General features: G+C 39.2%; 1 protein-coding gene across 2 annotated transcripts in view; it reads right to left on the bottom strand.

Moving 5' to 3' along the window:
* Positions 1–25,399, bottom strand: part of samd12 (sterile alpha motif domain containing 12) — a 387,486-nt gene that overhangs the window by 83,410 nt on the left and 278,677 nt on the right. The window lies entirely within an intron of this gene.

Raw genomic sequence — 25,399 nt, forward strand, 5'->3', positions numbered from 1 at the left:
TCAAAAAACATTCATGAAGTTTGGTTCTTTTATTTTATTATGAGTCTACTGAACATGTGACCAAATGTGCTGGGTCAAAAGTATACATACAGCAATGTTAATATTTGCTTACATGTCCCTTGGCAAGTTTCACTGCAATAAGGCGCTTTTGGTAGCCATCCACAAGCTTCTGGCAAGCTTCTGGTTGAATTTATGACCACTCTTGACAAAATTGGTGCAGTTCAGCTAAATTTGTGGACTTGTTTCTTCAGCATTGTCCACACGTTTAAGTCAGGACTTCGGGAAGGCCATTCTAAAACCTTATTTCTAGCCTGATTTAGCCATTCCTTTACCACTTTTGACATGAGTTTGGGGTCATTGTCCAGTTGGAACACCCAACTGCGCCCAAGACCCAACCTTTGGGCTAATGATTTTAGGTTGTCCTGAAGAATTTGGAGGTATTGTCCCATTTACTCTCTGTAAAGCACCTGTTCCATTGGCAGCAAAACAGGCCCAGAGCATAATACTACCACCACCATGCTTGACGGTAGGCATTAGGGCTGTGAATCTTTGGGTGTCCCACGATTCCATTCAATATCGATTCTTGGGGTCACGATTCGATTCAAAATCGATTTTTTTTTTCAATTCAACACGATTCTCGATTCAAAAACGCTATTTTCCCGATTCAAAAGGATTCTCTATTCATTCAATACATAGGATTTCAGCAGGATCTACCCCAGTCTGCTGTCATGCAAGCAGAGTCGTAGGTTTTGTAAAAAGCTTTTATAATTGTAAAGGACAATGTTTTATCAACTGATTGCAATAACATAAATTTGTTTTAACTATTAAATGAACCAAAAATATGACTTATTTTATCTTTGTGAAAATATGGGACACAGTGTGTTGTCAAGCTTATGAGATGCGATGCAAGTGTAAGCAACTGTGACACTATTGTTCTTTTATTTTTATTTTTATGAATGTCTAATGATAATGTCAATGAGGAATTTTTAATCACTGCTATGTTGAAATTGTTACTAATATTGATACTATTGTTGATAACATTAATTTTTGTTTCACTACTTTTGGTTTGTTCTGTGTCGTGTTTGTGTCTCCTCTCAATTACTTTGTTTATTGTAGTTCTGAGTTTTGCTGGGTCGAGTTTGGTTTTGGAATTGGATTGCATTGTTATGGTATTGCTGTGTATTGTTTTGTTGGATTGATTAATGAAAAATACAAATAAAAATCGATTTAAAAAAAAAAAGAGAATCGATTCTGAATCGCACAACGTGAGAATCGCGATTCGAATTCAAATCGATTTTTTCCCACACCCCTAGTAGGGATGGTTTTCCTGGGATTAAAGGCCTCACCTTTTCTCCTCCAAACATATTTCTGGGTATTGTGGCCAAACAGCTCAATTTTTGTTTCATCTGACCACAGAACTTTCCTCCAGAATGTCTTATCTTTGTCTATGTGATGATATCAAACATCTTTTTCTTTTTTTAAATGTAAAAAAAACTCCCAGGAAAAATGTCAAAAAGCTAACCTTAAAACTGACACAAGGAAGATCTGTAAATTGTTTTTTTTTTTTTTTAAGTTTTGGTCCCTACGGTTGCACAAGGGTGGATGCATGGGAGGTGAGCCATTTTCCATGTAGACCATTTTAATTTCCTCAAAAGAGCGTCACTGGCCATGCATACCTTTTTAAAATGAATATGTGCAATGGATGGGTTTGAGTGCAAGTAACGTGCCTTTTTTAGTTTGCGTGTGTGCACGCATACACATAAAGATACACCTCCTCAAGTGTTTTTTTGTGCCTCCATCCCATTTTCCCATCAGGCTGAGTGCTGTCAGTGGCGGTGTATGGTGAGAACGGTGGATACATTCTATCAGTCCCAGGGAATAGACTGTGTCTGCGGCACGTTGCATGGCCAGCGTTTCTTCTCCCAGTCGTCGTTTCCCTTTAATTGAAACACAACTGAAAGACAAGTGCAGCCCCCTGACGCTGTCATCTTTGAGTAAGACGTGCAGCCACTGGCCTGCAGAGCGTTGGTACACACCATCACAGAGTCATAAAGGATGTTACCCAAGTCTGTACCCAACAAACAAATAACAGGCTACATTCACTATAACAATTATGCAACTTCACCTAATTGGTGCAAAAAATATTATTTTCAAATCAATACCGTATTTTTCGGAGTATAAGTCGCTCCGGAGTATAAGTCGCACCAGCCGAAAATGCATAATAAAGAAGGAAAAAAACACATATAAGTCGCACTGGAGTATAAGTCGCATTTTTGGGGGAAATGTATTTGATAAAACCCAACACCAAGAATCGACATTTGAAAGGCAATTTAAAATAAATAAAGAATAGTGAACAACAGGCTGAATAAGTGTACGTTATATGAGGCATAAATAACCAACTGAGAACGTGCCTGGTATGTTAACGTAACATATTATGGTAAGAGTCATTCAAATAACTATAACATATAGAACACGCTACTTATAGTCGGAAAAATACGGTAATTATAATCTGCCGTTGTCTAGTGTCTGTGCTGTATAGAGCTCGACAGGGTAACCATGTAATACTTCATGTCAATAGGTGGCAGCAGGTACCGCATTTTTCGGACTATAAGTCGCAGTTTTTTTCATAGTTTGGCCGGGGGTGCGACTTATACTCAGGAGCGACTTATGTGTGAAATTATTAACACATTAGCGTAAAATATCAAATAATATTATTTAGCTCATTCACGTAAGAGACTAGACGTATAAGATTTCATGGGATTTAGCGATTAGGAGTGACAGATTGTTTGGTAAACGTATAGCATGTTCTATATGTTGTAGATATTTGAATGACTCTTACCATAATATGTTACGATAACATACCAGGCACGTTCTCAGTTGGTTATTTATGCGTCATATAACATACACTTATTCAGCCTGTTGTTCACTATTCTTTATTTATTTTAAATTGCCTTTCAAATGTCTATTCTTGGTGTTGGGTTTTATCAAATAAATTTCCCCAAAAAATGCGACTTATACTCCAGTGCGACTTATATGTGTTTTTTTTCCTTCTTTATTGTGCATTTTCGGCAGGTGCGACTTATACTCCGAAAAATACGGTAGTTTGTTGCTTTGTAGAAGTTCGAACACGTCGATGACGGTTTGTCGTGATCCCAATATGCAGAGCACAGCGGGAGACAACGTGCAAGTAAAAAGCTATGTTACGCTTAAACCAAAAATAAACAAAAGGCAAGTCCCGCTAGGAAAAGTCACTGAAACATAGGGATGGCTATGCAAAACGAAAGTAAAACTCAACTGGCTACAAAGCAAACAAAAACAGAATGCTGGACGACAGCAAAGACTTACAGTGTGTGTTCATACATGACGTGACAATCAACAATGTCCCCACAAAGAAGGATAGCGTCCGCACAACTGAAATAGTCTTGTTTGCCAATACAAAGCAGGTCACACTGCAAAAAGTCAGTGTTCAAAAACAAGAAAAAAAAAAATACAAAAATGAGGGGTATTTTAGTTGAACTAAGCAAAATTATCTGCCAATAGAACAAGAAAATTCGGCTTGTCAAGACTTTCCAAAACAAGTAAAATGAGCTAACCTCAATGAACCAAAAAATACCTTAAAATAAGTATATTCTCACTAATAATAAGTGCACTTTTCTTGGTAAAAAATTTTTTTTGACCCTTTTGCTCAATATGTTAAAAAACATTCTTAAACTAAGTACATGCTAGTGCCATTATCTTGACATAATGATATGTGCTCGGCATCATGATTTTTTTTCATGCTTGAAGTAAGAAATTATTACTTTAAAAAAGCAATTTTATACTTGTGAGTGTTGATGACACAGCTTTGCAACAGTTGATGTTCTAGTTTCAAGCATGTTTTACTCAATATAGCTCATAAAATCTCAGCAACAAGCTGTAATATCTTACTGAGATCATTTAGGACCGAAACCCTTAAAACAAGTAAAACACTCTAACATAAAATCTGCTTAGTGAGAAGAATTATCTTATCAGACAGAAAATAAGCAAATATCACCCTTATTTGAGATATTTCATCTTACTTAAGATTTCAGTTTTTGCAGGTCAGGCAATAGCACTCAAAGGAAGGCGCAAAGCTCCTACAGGAAAACGCCAACAAAACAGGAAGAGCCACCAAAATAACAGCGCTAGACAGGAACTAAAGCACTTTACACAGGAAAACAACAACAAACTAAAAAAAAAAAAGACAACCTGGTGGAGATTCATTTTTTAACGTTTCTGCTAGTGGTGTGCGTCCGTATTTTTCCAATGAAAAAAATGTGCCTTGGCTCAAAAACGGTTGAAAAACACCGCGCTATAATACTGAGTGAAAAGGCTATACACAATCCCACAGAGATGCTTACAACAACAACAACAACAACAACACACACACACACACACAAACACACACACACACATCCTGGTCTGCTCTATGCGGTAATGGAGCCATGCAGAGAGGAACCGTGCTGCAGATAATGGTGAAATTGGAAAGTGAAGGGCTCGAAAATGATGAGAATAAGAGACACAGGTTACATGGTATAAAAAGAGGGTACAAATGGGACAAGAGACTATTTCATGGGGAGTGGGGCTGGGGGGGGGGGGGGGGGGAAGGGTGTGAAGGGAAGCCGAATGTCGAACAGAAAATTAATAGTTGAGGTGTGGTTATGTCATTTTATGGCAAAACGATTTCTATATTAAAAAGATTGGATATGTAATTGAGCCGCTATTTGATACATGATTGCTGCCTGACGACGTTTAGGTTTTCACACCTACCGCAATTTACAGTTAAGGTTGAAAGGAAGACGAAAAGGTTTGTTGAAAGCCACACTGCAAATGAAAAAAATATACATACACAAAACCGAGAAACAAGTACAAAGAAGTAATGAAACAAACACAAATGGTTAAAGTTTTGGGTTATTATTCAACGTGCTGTTTGACTCTTTTGTAGTGTTTGTCAAATTGCTTAATCAGAAGGGCACTTAATTTACTTGATTAATTAATAAACGGTCACTTATGGGTCGTGTGGAAATGTTTACATTCACTCACTAAACTGCACTCTATTTACCGTACTTTTCAAAGAGGCTTGTAACAACGCTTTATGTAACTTTTATTTAGGGTGGTCAAAGTTAACGGGTTAACTATGATTTTTTTTTTTAACGGCACTCATTTTTTTGACGAACGTCCTGTTTGACCCTCGGTCCGTTCCATAGCATAGAAAAATCTATTTGTCTCTCAATTTACAAACCCCAAAATCAACATGTTTCAAAAAAGCTGGCGCAAGTGGCAAAAAAGACTGAGAAGGTTGAGGAATGCTCATCAAACACTAATTTGGAACATCCCACAGGTGAACAGGCTAATTGGGAACAGGTGAGTGCCATGATTGGGTATAAAAGCAGCTTCCATGAAATGCTCAGTCATTCACAAACAAGGATGGGGCGAGGGTCACTGCTTTGTCAACAAATGCGTGAGCAAATTGTCAAACAGTTTAAGAACATTTCTCAACGAGCTATTGCAAGGAAATTAGGGATTTCACCATCTACGTTCCGTAATATCCTCAAAAGTTTCAGGGAATCTGGAGAAACCACTGCATGTAAACGGCTAAGCCCGTGACCTTCGATCCCTCAGGTGGTACTTCATCAAAAAGCGACATCAGTGTGTAAAGGATATCACCACATGGGCTCAGGAACACTTCAGAAAACCACTGTCACTAACTACAGTTCATCACTACATCTGTAAGTGCAAGTTAAAACTCTACTATGCAAAGCCAACACCATTTATCAACAACACCCAGACACGCCGTCGGCTTCGCTGGGTCCAAGCTCATTTAAGATGGACTGATGCAAAGTGGAAAAGTGTTCTGTGGTCTGACGAGTCCACATTTCACTGTTTTTGGAAACTGTGAACGTTGTGTCTTCCGGACCGAAGAGGAAAATAACCATCCAGATTGTTATAGGCGCACAGTTCAAAAGGCAGCATCTGTGATGGTATGGGGGTGTATTAGTGCCGAAGACATGGGTAACTTACACATCTGTGAAGGCACCATTAATGCTCAAAGTTACATACAGGTTTTGGAGCAACATTTGTTACCATCCAAGCAACGTTATTATGGACGCCCCTGCTTATTTCAGCAAGACAATGCCAAGCCCTAGGTTACAACAGTGTGGCTTCATAGTAAAAGAGTGCGGGTACTAGACTGGCCTGCCTGTAGTCCAGACCTGTCTCCCATTGAAAATGTGTGGCGCGATATGAAGCCTAAAATACCACAACAGAGACCCTGGACTGTTGAACAACTTAAACTGTACATCAAGCAAAAATGGTAAATAATTCCACCTGAAAAGCTTCAAAAATTGGTGTCCTCAGTTCCCAAACGTTTACTGAGTGTTGTTAAAAGGAAAGGCCATGTAACACAGTGGTAAAAATGCCCCTGTGCCAACTTGCTGCAAAAAAAATTAAATTTCTCAGTTTGAACATTAAATATCTTGTCTTTGCAGTCTATTCAATTGAATATAAGTTGAAAAGGATTTGCAAATCATTGTATTTTGTTTTTATTTACGATTTACACAACGTGCCAACTTCACTGGTTTTGGGTTTTGCATATTGAGCCACAGGCGGGGAAAACATAGCAAGTAGAAATGGAAGAGTAGAAAAGGGTACGGTATGGAAAGCCAAGGTCCAAAGCCGTGACAAGCCGTTCTCCTACCAAGTCACGAAAACATGTTTAATCATGTGATCGTAAAACTAATTGTCCAGTCATGTTACTTAAAACGTTAAAATTATCTTTCTAAGGTAAACTTCTTATTGATGAAAAAAATTACATACAGGTAAAAGCCAGTAAATTAGAATATTTTGAAAAACTTGATTTATTTCAGTAATTGCATTCAAAAGGTGTAACTTGTACATTATATTTATTCATTGCACACAGATTGATGCATTCAAATGTTTATTTCATTTAATTTTGATGATTTGAAGTGGCAACAAATGAAAATCCAAAATTCCGTGTGTCACAAAATTAGAATATTGTGTAAGGCTAATACAAAAAAGGGATTTTTAGAAATGTTGGCCAACTGAAAAGTATGAAAATGAAAAATATGAGCATGTACAATACTCAATACTTGGTTGGAGCTCCTTTTGCCTCAATTACTGCGTTAATGCGGCGTGGCATGGAGTCGATGAGTTTCTGGCACTGCTCAGGTGTTATGAGAGCCCAGGTTGCTCTGATAGTGGCCTTCAACTCTTCTGCGTTTTTGGGTCTGGCATTCTGCATCTTCCTTTTCACAATACCCCACAGATTTTCTATGGGGCTAAGGTCAGGGGAGTTGGCGGGCCAATTTAGAACAGAAATACCATGGTCCGTAAACCAGGCACGGGTAGATTTTGCGCTGTGTGCAGGCGCCAAGTCCTGTTGGAACTTGAAATCTCCATCTCCATAGAGCAGGTCAGCAGCAGGAAGCATGAAGTGCTCTAAAACTTGCTGGTAGACGGCTGCGTTGACCCTGGATCTCAGGAAACAGAGTGGACCGACACCAGCAGATGACATGGCACCCCAAACCATCACTGATGGTGGAAACTTTACACTAGACTTCAGGCAACGTGGATCCTGTGCCTCTCCTGTCTTCCTCCAGACTCTGGGACCTCGATTTCCAAAGGAAATGCAAAATTTGCATGGTTGGGTGATGGTTTGGGGTGCCATGTCATCTGCTGGTTTTTCAAAATATTCTAATTTACTGGCTTTTACCTGTATATCTGCCATTATTTTTTAGTTAACTATGAACAAAATGTGATTAATCGGGATTAAATATTTGACAGCCCAACTTTTAATACATAACATGTTACACCATGATAACATACTGCGTTGTTACAAGGCTCAAATACTTATTTGGTAGTAGTAGTAGTAGTAGTAGTAGTAGTCTATATCTGACATGTTTATGGTTCAACATGTCCAAAACATATTGCTGCTACTCACAGTATCTACTGTAGACTGGTTGATGCAAATTTTTACTGGCACCAGCATTTTTAATTCAGTTACATTTTCAGGCTCCAGATGCAATTACATATTGATTTTACGCTGAGTTGCTGATGCATCTCAAACGTAATCTTGTTAAGAAAAATAGTTAAGGCCGTAGATGATCACATTGTATCCCACTGGGCACCCTCCAAAGGATTTACGATGCTGCATGTGCACCATGAAACTTTCAACATCACAATAAGGTGCCAATAATAAAGTCAGTCGTCAATAGTTTGCTATTATTTCAATTATTGATTTGCTTTCTTCAAATGTTTGGTACACTTAATGTACGAGGTCAAAAAACAGATTTCAATTTCCACGTAAGCTAAGTGATTTTTTAGCTGCAAAATAAATATATATATATATATATATATATATATATATATATATATATATATATATACACATATACACTGTATATATATATATATATATATATACATATACATATATATACACACACATATAGATATTTATTTATTTATATATATATATATATTAGAGATGCGCGGTTTGCGGACACAACCGCGGAGTCCGCGGATTATCCGCGGATCGGGCGGATGAAATTAAAAAAACTAAGATTTTATCCGCTCGCGGGTCGGGTCGGGCGGATTAATTTTTTTTTTTTTTTTTTTTTTTGCGGGTGGCAGTTAAACCAATTCGGAAATATATATACATAGTTAAATGTTGTTACCCACATACGAAAAACGAGCAGGCACCTGCTGCATATGCCACAACAGAAGAAAAAAAAAGAAAAGAGATGGACACTTTTACGGAGCGGAGAAGGGACGCCTCGCCGGGGTCCTGGACCGAGGCCCCTTCCCCCGAGAGGGCCCCACCGGGAGCCGTAGCTGAAGCGATCCGCGAGAAGGGCCCGACGCACGTCCAGGGTCACTACCGCGCCCACCGCACCGACACCCCGCCTCGTCCGCTTTCGCCGCGGCCGGCGTCACGCGCAGCAGGTAAGCAGCTTACCTGCCCGCCACCCCCGTGGCCGGGGGCTCGTAACATGGGTCACTCCGCGCGCTCCGCCCGCGCAGCTTACCTGCTTGCCACCCCTGTTGCCGGGGGCGCGTAACAGGGGTCACTCCGCGCGTAGTGCGCTCATGAAAGGGGTGGGGCTCACCCTGGTTGATATAGAGAGCAGGACGGTGGCCATGGAAGTTGGAACCCGCTAAGGAGTGTGTAACAACCCACCTGCCGAATCAACTAGCCCTGAAAATGGATGGCGCTGGAGCGTGGGCCCATATCTGGCCGTCGCCGGCAGCGAGACGCGCTTGGAGGTGCGCTCAGCGCGGCTCCCATATGATTGCGCACTGGTGTGCGTCTGGGTCGTGACAGCGTGGCACGCGAATGTCTGTGCATTGGATCAGTCTCCTTTCTTTAACAGGCAAAAGCTTTATAACCTCACCATACCTGCCAACTTTTGAAATCAGAAAAACCTAGTAGCCAGGGTCCAAGGGCCGCAGGCCCCGGTAGGTCCAGGACAAAGTCCTGGTGGAGGGTTCAGGGCTTCGCCCCCCGACGCAAAATGACTATTAGCATTCAGACAGGTTAAAATGTTGCTAAAACCATCACTTTTCTATCAGTCACAGTGACTTTTCAAAACAAAAATATTACAGCAAAAATCATATGGGTTGATTGACATGTTTATTCTGTAAGCTAACTTCAATAGTTTGAAATTATTTTGACAGTTAATGCCAGTTATCCTGTCAACCTTTCACAAGACTTCAATTTGTTAATTGAAAGTATAAATAGTATAAACACTTTTTACAGTATGTCGTGCTGTGAAATACAGCCGACAGGATTGCGCATGCGGTGCAGGAGAACAAAGGACTTCTTTCATTTAAGGTTTGTGATAAACCATCAAACTCATTCGTTAAAAGGACTCTATAGTAATATAAAGCGAATTTTTCTGGACATTATCATGCAAGAAAAGTTTATTTTTGGGATCGCGATCACCGCGTAATGATTTTTAAAGGTTGCATTACATTATTAACTGTCCCATGTGATCAGCCAGTGCGATTGGAAGTCCATGCTCAATTATTGCCTCCGTAAATAAAACTTCGGCATTTATCACATCCAAAGAATCTGTTTGGGCGACGAAAAACGTTGAAAGTTTTCCACTTGTATCGCTAGCAACGGCATTAGACTTGTGTTTTTTTGTCCCAACGTGGTCTTTTACATCGCTAATTCCTCCGTGTCCGATCGAAAAATCTTGTCTGCACAAGGTGCAATTCGCGTAGTTTTCACCCTTTTTTTTAATTTTTTTATTAATATTAGATATATAACAACGGGCGGATGGTGGGCGGGTGAAGTTCTGATCAAACGTTACATCGGGTGGATGGCGGATGGTTGACGACTTTCTGACGCGGTTGCGGATGAAATAATTGCCTATCCGCGCATCTCTAATATATATATATATATATAAAAACACACATATATATATATATATATATATGTGTATATATATATATATATATATATATATATAAAAACACATATATATATATATATATATATATGTATATATATATATATAAACACATACATATGTGTATACATGTGTGTGTATATATATATATATATATATATATATATATATACATATACACACATATATACAGTATATATATATATATATATATATATATATATATATATATATATATATATATATATATATATATATATATATATATATGTATATATATATATATATAAATATGTATATATATATATATATACATATACACACATATATACAGTATATATATATATATATATATATATATATATATATATATATATATATATATATATATATATATATATATATATATATATATATATATACACTGTATATATATATATATATATATATATATATATATATTACTAAAATGCTGCTGCTCGAATGCTAACCGGAACCAGGAGAAGGAGATTATTTTGCCTGCGCTAACGTTGCTGCACTGGCTCTCTTTGAAATGGAGTCCTGCCAGAGTCCTTCTGAAATTACGAGCCTAATTGGTCCTGTGATGGAGCTCTTAACTCAAAACACTTGTATCTCAAATCAAGGTCTGCTATTGAAATGAATTGAACTCAATTTAATTGGTGCTCTACCTCCCCCTCAACAGCACACATGTATCATGTAACATGACTTTTAAAAAGATAAACACACTCAGACAAGAAATATTGTATACAAATCAGTCAGTAGAATGTACTACCGTATTTTTCGGACTATAAGTCGCAGTTTTTTTCATTGGTTGTCCGGGGTTGCAACTTTTATTCATGTGTGAAATTATTATCACATTACCGTAAAATATCAAATAACATTATATAGGTCATTCACGTAAGAGACTAGACGTATAAGATTTCATGGGATTTAGCGATTAGGAGTGACAGATTGTTTGGTAAACGTATAGCATGTTCTATATGTTATAGTTATTTGAATGACTCTTACCATAATATGTTACGTTAACATACCAGGCACGTTCTCAGTTGGTTATTTATGCCTCATATAACGTACACTTATTCAGCCTGTTGTTCACTATTCTTTATTTATTTTAAATTGCCTTTCAAATGTCTTTTCTTGGTGTTGGGTTTTATCAAATAAATTTCCCCCAAAAATGCGACTTATATTCCAGTGAGACTTATATGTTTTTTTCCTTCTTTATTATGCATTTCCGGCCGGTGCGACTTATAGTCCGGAGCGACTTATACTCCGAAAAATACGGTACTACTCCTACTACTAAAAAATACAGTAGTTTTATGAAGTACTGTAATAGTTAAGTACATCGTACACCTCAGTAGAAGCATTTAAGTCCCATCTTAAAACTCATTTGTATACGCTAGCCTCTAAATAAATAGACCCCCCCTTTTATACCAGTTGATCTGCCGTCTCTTTTCTGCTCTGCCCCCCTGGTTATTAGGTGACCACAGATGACGCTCTAGCTGTTCAAAGTCGGGACCCAGGGTGGACCACTCATCTGTGCATCAGTTGGGAACGTCTCTGTGCTGCTGACTTGTCTCCACTCAAGATGATCCCCTGCTGGCCCCACTATGGATGGGACTCTCACACTATTAACTAGATCCACTCGACGTCCTTTCCACCGGTCGCCCGGGGGGGTTGAGTTTTTTCTTGCCCTGATGTGGGATCTGAGCCGAAGATGTCGTTGTGGCTTGTGCAGCCCTTTGAGACCCTTGTGATTAAGGGCTATATAAATAAACTCTGATTGATTGATCGTTTACTCTGCGGAGTGGACTTCTCCGTCAAACACTACGAGCAGCTTTACTATATTTTCATGGATAAACGTCCGCCGTTTAGATATTATTTCAACAATCTTGGCTGGCATTGGTGAAGCTGATGTGCTCGGCCAATTTTGCCCCATGTTCTGTCATGTTTTTGATTATTTCCAGTTTTAATTCAGTAAATCGTGTTCTCAGAACTGTCCTTCACATTTACTTCCTTACTTCCTAAGGTCGGAAAACAACATTATGTCTATGAAGGAAGATTAGTTCTTTTAGGCGGCTCTTTCTGCGGCATTTGCTAACCAATTTCCATTATTCATGACAACAGTGATCGTAGTATCAGAAACAGACCTCATTGTTGCATTAGTACTGTTCTTATCGCTGAAAGCCCTCTATCCAGTTTTCCTCCACCCAATTGACTGCAATTTTAACAAGCTGCTGACATTATTTTTAATCCTCGATACAGAAGACCTGCTGACCCATCAATTATTAATTAGCTTCCTAACAATTTCCCTTGTCCCGCACCATGATCTGAAATGCAACATGCCAAGGTCACATGGCACCAAGCGGCTGTAAACATGCTGATGAGGTCCTTTCTAACCTTCCTCTGGTTTTCCGGCATTAACGAGCAGCGTCAGGACGCTGCTTAGCATGCAGTCAACACCTGTTTCGCCTCCAGTTACATCTCCGACGCCAGCTTCTCTTACCGAGACCGGCGTAGTAGTGTTGATGACGGGGTTCTTGGTATTCTGCTAATCCTCCATGTACCTACAATTGCAGAGGGTAATGGAGGTTAACAAGAGCTTTGCTTACACACGTTTCTTTGATACCAGAGAGGGGGGGGAGAAAGTACGGTTTACGCTATTTTTAATAATCTTGCATGGGCCTGCTCATTTAACAGTCATCTGGGTTACTGGTGGAGCTATCAAGGCAGAAAAGAGGAAGAAAGAGGGCTGCAGGCTAGAGGCTGGGGTATACTCTCATGTCACATAGCTCTGACAGTGTCTTGTTGTGTGAATGCTCCAAAACATTCACACATATGGCTTTCTACACCAAAATGCATCTATTTATTGCGTGAATGCTCCAAAGCATTCACACATATGGTTTTCTACACCAAAATGCATCTATTTATTGTGTGAATGCTCCAAAACATTCACACATATGGTTTTCTACACCAACATTCATCTATTTATTGTGTGACTGCATCTATTTATTGTGTGAATGCTCCAAAGAATTAACACATATGGTTTTCTACACCAAAATTCATCTATTTATTGTGTGAATGTTCCAAAACATTCACACATATGGTTTTCTACACCAAAACGCATCTATTTATTGTGTGAATGCATCTATTTATTGTGTGAATGCTCCAAAGCATTCACACATGGTTTTCTACACCAAAATTCATCCATTTATTGTGTGAATGCATTTATTTATTGTGTGAATGCTCCAAAGCATTCACACATATGGTTTTCTACACCAACATTCACCTATTTGTTGTGTGAATGCATCTATTTATTGTGTGAATGCTCCAAAGCATTCACACATATGGTTTTCTACACCAAAATTCATCTATTTATGATTGTAGCTGAGATAGGCTCCAGCGCCCCCGCGGCCACGAAGGGAATAAGCGGTAGGAAATGGATAGATGGATGGATTGTGTGAATGCTCCAAAGCGTTCACACATATGGTTTTCTACACCAAAATGCATCTATTTATTGTGTGAATGCTCCAAAGCATTCACACATATGGTTTTCTACACCAAACTGCATCTATTTATTGTGTGAATGCTCCAAAACATTCACACATATGGTTTTCTACACCAAAATCAATCTATTTATTGTGTGAATGCATCTATTTATTGTGTGAATGCATCTATTTATTTTGTGAATGCTCCAAAGCATTCACACATATGGTTTTCTACACCAAAATTCATCTATTTGTTGTGTGAATGCATCTATTTATTGTGTGAATGCTCCAAAGCATTCACACATATGGTTTTCTACACCAAAATTCATCTACAGTATTTGTTGTGTGAATGCATCTATTTATTGTGTGAATGCTCCAAAGCATTCACACATATGGTTTTCTACACCAAAATTCATCTATTTATGATTGTAGCTGAGATAGGCTCCAGCGCCCCCCGCGACCCCGAAGGGAATAAGCGGTAGAAAATGGATGGATGGATGGATTGTGTGAATGCTCCATAGCATTCACACATATGGTTTTCTACACCAAAATGCATATATTTATTGTGTGAATGCTCCAAAACATTCACACTTATGGTTTTCTACACCAACATTCATCTATTTATTGTGTGAATGTATCTATTTATTGTGTGAATGCTCCAAAGCATTCACACATATGGTTTTCTAAACCAAAATTCATCTATTTATTATGTGAATGCTCCATAACATTCACACATGGTTTTCTAAACCAAAATTCCTCTATTAATTGTGTGAATTATTATCCTGTACTTGTCATCAAAGGGTGAAAGAAGGTTCTGCAGTAAAAACTACTGCATTATAATATATGCAGTACCTCATTAGATACAATATTTACAAAACCCAAAACCAGTGAAGTTGGCACGTTGTGTAATTCGTAAATAAAAACAAAATACAATGATTTGCTAATCCTTTTCAACTTATATTCAATTGAATAGACTGCCTAGACAAGATATTTAATGTTCGAACTGAAAAACTTTTTTTTTTTTTTTTGCAAATAATCATTAACTTAGAATTCAATGGCAGCAATACGTTGCAAAAAAGTAGGCACACCACTGTGTTACGTGGCCTTTCCTTTTAACAACACTTTAATAAAGGTTTGGGAACTGAGGAGACCAATTTTTGAAGCTTTTCAGGTGGAATTCTTTCCCATTCTTGCTTGATGTACAGCTTAAGTTGTTCAACAGTCCGGGGGTCTCCGTTGTGGTATTTTAGGCTTCATAATGTGCCACACATTTTCAATGGGAGACAGGTCTGGACTACAGGCAGGCCAGTCTAGTACCCGCACTCTTTTACTATGAAGCCACGCTGTTGTAACACGTGGCTTGGCATTGTCTTGCTGAAATAAGCAGGGGCGTCCATGATAACGTTGCGTGGATGGCAAAATATGTTGCTCCAAAACCTGTATGTACCTTTCAGCATTAATGGTGCCTTCACAGATGTGTAAGTTACCCATGTCTTGGGCACTAATACACCCCCATACCATCACAGATGATGGCTTTTCAACTTTGCGCCTACAACAGTCCGGATGGTTCTTTTCTTCTTTGTTCTGAGGGCACAACGTTCACAGTTTCCAAAAACAATTTGAAATGTGGACTCGTCAGACCACAGAACACTTTTACACTTTCCATCAGTCCATCTTAGATGAGCTATGACCCAGCAAAGCGGCGACATTTCTGGGTGTTGTTGATAAATGGCTTTCGCTTTGCATAGTAGAGTTTTAACTTGCATTTACAGACGTAGCGACAAACTGTAGTTACTGACAGTGGGTTTCTGAAGTGTTCCTGAGCCCATGTGGTAATGTCCTTTACACACTGATGTCGCTTTTTGATGCAGTACCGCCTGAGGGATTGAAGGTCACAGGCATTCAATGTTGGTTTTCGGCCTTTCTCCAGATTCTCTGAACCTTTTGATGATATTACGGACCGTAGATGGAGAAATCCCTACATTCCTTGTGTGACAGTGGGAGGGGCTATTTAGAGGATGTTCTCTGTACTGAGCAGGAGGTCAGATCTCCATGCATCAAACATCTACTGAGGTGATTATTTTGATGATGAGATTATGTTGTGTTGTAACAGGTTAAATGAGTTGTGTTGATTGCTAATTGATTTTGCTAAATCTGTTTTGATTATTTAATTCTTTACTTTAACATATTTGATTACTGACCTTTGATTGTGAATACATGTATTTTGTTATAATGGATGATTTACCTTTTGATTATTTGATTATTTTTAATATGCTTTTTTTTATGCATTATTTAGGCCTATTTAACGCATGCAACTTTGAAATGGATTTAGAATATAAATTTACAATATATAATATACTACACTAATATTGCCTCTATTTATTACTATTGCAGATTTTGGGTGCTGTGTTTCCTCTTGTTTTTGTTCACCTTTTGACACTTTGGGATTGAAATAAATGTTTGTAAACCGTTACCAACTGCGTGCCTTGCCATCCTTGGTTTGAAAGTCTGGTTTGCAAAGGTACATTACCTTCACCCGAGGCGGGGTGTGACACCTTGCAATAGCTCGTCGAGAAATGTTGTTCTTTAAACTGTTGGACAATTTTGCTCAAGCATTTGTTCACAAAGTGGTGACCCTTGTCCCATTCGTGTTTGTGAATGACTGAGCATTTCATGGAAGCTGCTTTTATGGCACCCACCTGTTCCCAATTAGCCTGTTCACCTGTGGGATGTTCCAAACAAGTGTTTGATGAGCATTACTCAACTTTCCCTGTTTTTTTGCCACTTGTGCCAGCTTTTTTGAAACATGTTGCAGGCATCAAATTCCAAATAAGCTAATATTTGCAAAAAAATACGTTTTCTAGTTCCAACGTTAAGTCTTGCAGTCTATTCAATTGAATATAAGTTGAAAAGGATTTGTAAAATCAGTGTATTCTGTTTTTATTTGCCATTTACACAACGTGCCAACTTCACTGGTTTATTTATGTATTACAAACCCCGTTTCCATATGAGTTGGGAAATTGTGTTAGATGTAAATATAAACGGAATACAATGATTTGCAAATAATTTTCAACCAATATTCAGTTGAATATGCTACAAAGACAACGTATTTCATGTTCAAACTGATCAACATTTTTTTTTTTGCAAATAATCATTAACGTTAGAATTTGATTCCAGCAACACGTGACAAAGAAGTTGGGAAAGGTGGCAATAAATACTGATAAAGTTGAGGAATGCTCATCAAACACTTATTTGGAACATCCCACAGGTGAACAGGCAAATTGGGAACAGGTGGGTGCCATGATTGGGTATAAAAGTAAGTTTCCATGAAATGCTCAGTCATTCACAAACAAGGATGGGGCGAGGGTCACCACTTTGTCAACAAATGCGTGAGCAAATTGTTGAACAGTTTAAGAAAAACCTTTCTCAACCAGCTATTGCAAGGAATTTAGGGATTTCACCATCTACGGTACGTAATATCATCAAAGGGTTCAGAGAATCTGGAGAAATCACTGCACGTAAGCAGCTAAGCCCGTGACCTTCGATCCCTCAGGCTGTACTGCATCAACAAGCGACATCAGTGTGTAAAGGATATCACCACATGGACTCAGGAACACTTCAGAAACCCACTGTCAGAAACTACAGTTGGTCGCTACATCTGTAAGCGCAAGCTAAAACTCTCCTATGCAAGGCGAAAACCGTTTGTCAACAACACCCAAAAACGCCGTCAGTTTCGCTGGGCCTGAGCTCATCTAAGATGGACTGATACAAAGTGGAAAAGTGTTCTGTGGTCTGACGAGTCCACATTTCAAATTGTTTTTGGAAACTGTGGACGTCGTGTCCTCCGGACCAAAGAGGAAAAGAACCATCCGGATTGTTATAGGCGCAAAGTTGAAAAGCCAGCATCTGTGATGGTATGGGGGTGTATTAGTGCCCAAGACTTGGGTAACTTACACATCTGTGAAGGCGCCATTAATGCTGAAAGGTACATACAGGTTTTGGAGCAACATATGTTGCCATCCAAGCAACGTTACCATGGACGCCCCTGCTTATTTCAGCAAGATAATGCCAAGCCACGTGTTACATCAACGTGGCTTCATAGTAAAAGAGTGCGGGTACTAGACTGGACTGCCTGTAGTCCAGACCTGTCTCCCATTGAAAATGTGTGGCACATTATGAAGCCTAAAATACCACAACGGAGACCCCGGACTGTTGAAGAACTTAAGCTGTACATCAAGCAAGAATGGGAAAGAATTCCACCTGAGAAGCTTAAAAAATGTGTCTCCTCAGTTCCCAAACATTTACTGAGTGTTGTTAAAAGGAAAGGCCATGTAACACAGTGGTGAACATGCCCTTTCCCAACTACTTTGGCATGTGTTGCAGCCATGAAATTCTAAGTTAATTATTATTTGCAAAAAAAAAAAAAAGTTTATGAGTTTGAACATCAAATATCTTGTTTTTGTAGTGCATTCATTTGAATATGGGTTGAAAAGGATTTGCAAATCATTGTATTCCGTTTATATTTACATCTAACACAATTTCCCAACTCATATGGAAACGGGGTTTGTCCAAGCAACAAAAAGTGTCTCCCAAACTCTCCCAAATGCACACCCTTACATCAACCTTTCACAGGTCAAATGAAGAGTAATGTCTCCCTTTCAAAAAGGATTCCATCGCCTAAATCACCTCCTTTGCATCTTGTCCTGAACCAAGGGGAGGCTCTCGAGCCCGGATGGCTTCAATAAGTCAGACTTAATACATTTTGGGTAACATCTACATTCCTGCTCCATCTCTAGAAAGCAGCAGGGGAACTCTGCTTTATATCTTTGTCGTGTCGTATTGAAATTGTGTGTAGTGACAATGGCAGGACCACAACTTCTGTTTGGATATTGCCTGCTCAGATTTCCCCGGGGTCTCTTGCAGTGTCTCACAAAAAAAATGTCTCTCGCTCTCTCTCCAAGTCCAAGTTACAAACGACCCACTTTTACACATGAAATGACTTGATTCCAAACAAGAAAATACATGATGCGACACCTGGATAGAGGCACATTCACTGCACTCATGAATGCGTCTTTGATACACAACGACACTATTGACCTCCTTTTGACAGTGCAACACATTTGGTGCCCTGCTAACCATGTCCACACATGTCCATGCTGGCTCTCGAGAGAGAGACACACAACACAGTTCCATTTGTATCAATTTCAAAACCTATTAGGAGTGATGGAAAACGACTTTGAAATTAATTTCAAACTGTCTTTGACTGCACAGGTAATGCTTGAATGCAACAAACAAGCACAAAAAGTCACCGTGGAGGGAGGTGTGGCCAGCGCTGCCTGCAGGAGCAAAGGTCACCGCCTCTGTCTATGGTGTTGAGGGCAGAGCACCATCAGATAGAGGCGGGGCAAGTGCCGACGGCGAGACACAGCTGACAGGTGATTAGATTTCCCATGTGGTACGAGTTAATCTAAACATCTGTTGTCTTTAACAGTAAGCGGCCGGGAATAGGAGGAGAGGGATACGGAGGTGACTGAAAAGTCACGTCCTGCTGGAGAAACCTTGAGAAATTCTATGTACATTAAAACCTTGCTAAAAACGGCACGCTTGGCTCCTGTGCCGTGTCTAACAGTGGAACTGCTAGGAAGCAACTTCCACAGTCACTCTTAATATGATCATTTACAAACTGTCTTTACTGTAATTGTCAGTCAATCTCGCCAATTCACACAAATCTAACCAATCCTGAGTTAGGCGACTTTTTAGGCCGCACTTTTTCGCCAATCAGTGTAATTTTCGGCAAATAACATTTGTCTCTTTGTGTGTCCGAGTTAAAGGAATGACTGTCTTCCTCTAGTGCATTTATTACTGTATTTTCCGGATAAGTCGCTCCGGAGTAAAGGCGCACCGGCCAAAAATGCATAATAAAGAAGGAAAAAAAACATATATAAGTCGCACTGGAGTATAAGTCGCAATTTTTGGGGAAATGTATTTGATAAAATCCAACACCAAGAATAGACATTTCGCCAAATTTGTATTGGTTGACGTGTGTGTGTGTGTGACGATTGCTGATATACGCCTAGTCTCTTACGTGAATGAGCTAAATAATATTATTTGATATTTTGCGGTAATGTGTTAATAATTTCACACATAAGTCGCTCCTGAGTATAAGTCGCACCCCCGGCCAAAGTATGAAAAAAAAACTGAGATTTATAATCCGAAAAATACGGTACAATCTTTGGGTAACGTTTGCTGTGGTCTGTAACGGCACACAAACAACTATCAGAAATACATATATTGTATCAAGAGACATGCAAATATAAATTAAACACAGAGGACATAAGTAAAGGAAATTACATGAGCTCAAATATACCTACCGACGAGGCATAATGATGCAATATGTACATACAGCTAGCCTAAATAGCATGTTAGCATCAATAGCATGCTAGCATCGATTAGCTTGTAGTCATGCAGTGACCAAATATGACTGATTGGCACTCCACACGAGTCAATAACGTCAACAAAGCTCACTGTTGTGCATTCACGCACAGCATAAAAAGTTTGGTGGACAAAATGATACAGAGAAGGAGAGAATAAAACACGTCTTTCTGTGGCTGCAATAAAGGAAAGTTTTACATGTAAACAAACTACGGTACGGAATTTTCCTGAGGGAACTCTCCTGAAGGAATCAATAAAGTACTATCTATCTATCTATCTATCTATCTTAAGGTCCGCCAAAATTAGTAGGTCGAAGCGGCGTTCGCCAAATACTCTCATCAGTGAAGCATGTTAAATATAAAGAGTGAGATTTCTAACAATTAGGAAGGTTTGTGTCATGCTTGTCCTCCTATGGAAACCATATAAATACAAAAAATATTTTTTTCCCCCATTTTTTCCATTTTCATACATTTTTAAAAAACCTCCAGGGAGCCACAAGGGCGGCACTAAAGAACGCCATGTTAGGGTATGGCTGGCGACCAAGGTGTGCTCTACTGCAGTGTTTTTCAACCACTGTGCCGTGAGACACAGTCTGGTTTGCCGTGGGAGATGATCTAAATTCACCTATTTGGGTTAACAATATTTTTTGCAAACCAGTAATTATAGTCTGCAAATGATGTGTTGTTGTTGAGTGTCGGTGCTGTCTAGAGCTCAGCAGAGTAACCGTGTAATACTCTTCCATATCAGTAGGTGGCAGCAAATTGCTTTGTAGATGTCGGAAACAGCAGGAGGCAGCGTGCAGGTAAAAAGGTGTCTAATGCTTAAACCAAAAATAAACAAAAGGTGAGTGCCCAGAAGAAAAAGTATTGAAGCTTAGGGAAGGCTATGCAGAACCAAACTAAAACTGAACTGGCTACAAAGTAAACAAAAACAGAATGCTGGACGACAGCAAAGACTTACTGTGGAGCAAAGACGGCATCCACAATGTACATCCGAACATGACATGACAATCAACAATGTCCCCACAAAGAAGGATAAAAACAACTGAAATATTCTTGATTGCTAAAACAAAGTAGATGCGGGAAATATCGCTCAAAGAATGAAACTGCTACAGGAAAATACCAAAAAAATAAGAATAGCGACCAAAATAGGAGCGCAAGACAAGAACTAAAACACTAGCAAAAAACTCATACGGCGTGATGTGACAGGTGGTGACAGTACACCTACTTTGAGACAAGAGCTATAGTGATGCATGCTTGGTTATGGTTTAAAGTCATATCCAACAATTGCGACAACGACTTTTTACTGTCAACTGAGTTTTGTTTTTTAGTGATTTCTGCTGGTGGTGTGCTTCTGGATTTTTTCAACGCAGAAAATGTGCCTTGGCTCAAAAAAGGTTGGAAAACACTGCTCTACTGGGATAGACTCCAGCTCACCCGTCACCCCAATAAGGACGGGCGGTACAAAAAAATGTATTCATTAAAATAATGTCAGTCATTCAAAATGAATAGAAACATTCCAATAATTCACCCATTCACACAGGTATAATCAATGACTTAAATGGAGAAAGAGGAGATAGTTCAAAGCCGACTTCCCTTCGCCTCTCTCGCCTCACTCTTGGATGGAAAGTGGACGGCTCGCCCACAGAAGACACAGAAGCCATTTCTGGAAACGAGATCGGAGGGGAAAGTTTAAAAATATAGGAGGTGGGAAGAAAAACGAGGAAACGAGGGGAATGATGGCGTGTGGGAAGGAGCCTGGCATGTCATCGCATGTTCTTTAGTAGAAGGTGAAATAGGTTGAGGAACGATGATGAAGGCAGACACAGTGGCTCGAAGCTCCTTCAATGTACTTATATGAGACATGTGGACTCAAAGTGTCAAAACGAGGAATATTCCGAACTAAAGTTTGAACGAAAATGTATAGATGCACGCTTGTAATGTTGATTGGCACATAGGAGACTTTGGTATGGACTGTGAGTGTAAGAATAATTATGTATATATTATCACACAACTCTTATGCTTAAGGGCTGTTGCTATAGTTATTATTAATTGTGCTGAAGTGGTATTTTTCTTTGTCTGCGCAAAGCTGGCAATCCAAAAGATTGCAAGCCAGTCTCGTATCAGTGTCTGTGTCCAGGAACCTGCTGACTGCCAAGGCCGAACATCAGGCGATATCACCAGTGTCAACACATTTGCATTTTACAAACCCCGTTTCCATATGAGTTGGGAAATTGCATTAGATGTAAATATAAACGGAATACAATGATTTGCAAATCATTTTCAACCCATATTCAGTTGAATATGCTACAAAGACAACATATTTGATGTTCAAACTGATAAACTTTTTTTTTTTTTTGCAAATAATCATTAACTTTACGTGACAAAGAAGTTGGGAAAGGTGGCAATAAATACTGATAAAGTTGAGGAATGCTCTTTAAACACTTATTTGGAACATCCCACAGGTGAACAGGCAAATTGGGAACAGGTGAGGGCCATGATTGGGTATAAAAGTAGATTCCATGAAATGCTCAGTCATTCACAAACAAGGATGGGGCGAGGGTCACCACTTTCTCAACAAATGCGTGAACCTTTCTCAACCAGCTATTGCAAGGAATTTAGGGATTTCACCATCTACGGTCCGTAATATCATCAAAGGGTTCAGAGAATCTGGAGAAATCACTGCACGTAAGCAGCTAAGCCTGTGACCTTCGATCCCTCAGGCTGTACTGCATCAACAAGCGACATCAGTGTGTAAAGGATATCACCACATGGGCTCAGAAACACTTCAGAAACCCACTGGCAGTAACTACAGTTGGTCGCTACATCTGTAAGTGCAAGTTAAAACTCTACTATGCAAGGCGAAAACCGTTTATCAACAACACCCACAAACGCCGTCGGTTTCGCTGGGCCTGAGCTCATCTAAGATGGACTGATACAAAGTGGAAAAGTGTTCTGTGGTCTGACGAGTCCACATTTCAAATTGTTTTTGGAAACTGTGGACGTTGTGTCCTCCGGACCAAATAAGAAAAGAACCATCCGGATTGTAATAGGCGCAAAGTTGAAAAGCTGCGATGGTATGGGGGTGTATTAGTGCCCAAGACATGGGTAACTTACACACATGTGAAGGTGCCATTAATGCTGAAAGGTACATACAGGTTTTGGAGCAACATATGTTGCCATCCAAGCAACGTTACCATGGACGCCCCTGCTTATTTCAGCAAGACAATGCCAAGCCACGTGTTACATCAACGTGGCTTCATAGTAAAAGAGTGCGGGTACTAGACTGGCCTGCCTGAAGTATAGACCTGTCTCCCATTGAAAATGTGTGGCGCATTATGAAGCCTAAAATAGCACAACGGAGACCCCCGGACTGTTGAACAACTTAAGCTGTACATCAAGCAAGAATGGGAAAGAATTCCACCTGAGAAGCTTAAAAAATGTGTCTCCTCAGTTCCCAAAAGTTTACTGAGGGTTGTTAAAAGGAAAGGCCATGTAACACAGTCGTGAACATGCCCTTTCCCAACTACTTTGGCACGTGTTGCAGCCATGAAATTCTAAGTTAATGATTATTTGCAAAAAAAAAAAATAAAGTTTATGAGTTTGAACATCAAATATGTTGTCTTTGTAGTGCATTCAATTGAATATGGGTTGAAAATGATTTGCAAATCATTGTATTCCGTTTATATTTACATCTAACACGATTTCCCAACTCATATGGAAACGGGGTTTGTATAATCATATATTGTGTCTAACTGAAGCTGTCGAGATTACCTCCTTCCCTCAGCGACAGCTTCAGTGATGTAACCAGGGACCTCCCAAATTAATAGAGGAAGCACCTGGGCTAAACTTTAGAGCAAAGTTTGGATCTGTGACTAGAGTACAGCCCAAATAACGTCTTTCCTCAATTGAGCAAAATTTAACTCTGATTCCTTGCTTCTCGTCTGTTTTAATCAGTCATCAGTGTTTGAACCTGACAGTGAGTGACAACAAATGGTCTATTATGATGGACTTGATGAATCGTATAAAATCAAGAATGTATAAAAATGGGCCACTTTGATGTATGCGATATCGGTTTTAAAAGAATGATCACAAATGTGTGACAGAAATGAACTGCTGAACAATTCACCAATTCACCGACTGAAGTTTGTGTTGATATAAAGTTAAAGTTAAAGTACCAATGATTGTCACACACACAAGGTGTGGCGAGATTATTCTCTGCATTTGACCCATCACCCTTGATCACCCCCTGGGAGGTGAGGGGAGCAGTGGGCAGCAGCGGTGGCTGCGACCGGGAATCATTTTGGTGATTTGATATGGAAGCGGAAGAATAGCAGCCAATACTCAAGGATGAAATATACAGGAGCTATTGTCGAGTTACGACCTACTATTTGAGGTAAAATTGTTGTTTTTTTCCAAGTGGAAGGCACAACCAATAATTAATTGACACTATTTGAGGAAGTATCTCATTCGAGTGGAACGGCTTGTATGTTTCCCCGCATGTTGGCGTCACCCCGAGATGCAGAGATGGCAGGTGACGTGCAGGGAAAAGTCAAGTGAAGCAGAGGACCGTGGGTCAAAAAGACACAATGCAAAGTAATACGAAGCAAAAATAGCAACGTACACATCAAACTGGGGTTGTCCCGATATCAATATTTTGGTACCGGTATTGGTACCAAAATGTATTCCGATACTTATCTAAATAATAAAAAAATTGCATTATTGGCTTTATTTTAACCAAAAATCTTATGGTACATTAAACATATGTTTCTTATTGCAAGTTTGTCCTTAAATAAAATAGTGAACATACTAGACAACTTGTTTTTTAGTAGTAAGTAAACAAACAAAGGCTCCTAATTAGTCTTCTGACATATGCAGTAACATATTGTGTCATTTTGTATTCTATTATTTTGTCAGAATTATGAAGGACAAGCTGTAAAAAAAAATATTATTAATCTACTTGTTGTCTACTGTTAATATCTGCTTATTTTCCGTTTTAACATGTTCT

This window comes from Nerophis lumbriciformis, linkage group LG21 (assembly GCF_033978685.3).
Source record: "Nerophis lumbriciformis linkage group LG21, RoL_Nlum_v2.1, whole genome shotgun sequence".
In the NCBI taxonomy this organism is placed as follows: domain Eukaryota; kingdom Metazoa; phylum Chordata; class Actinopteri; order Syngnathiformes; family Syngnathidae; genus Nerophis; species Nerophis lumbriciformis.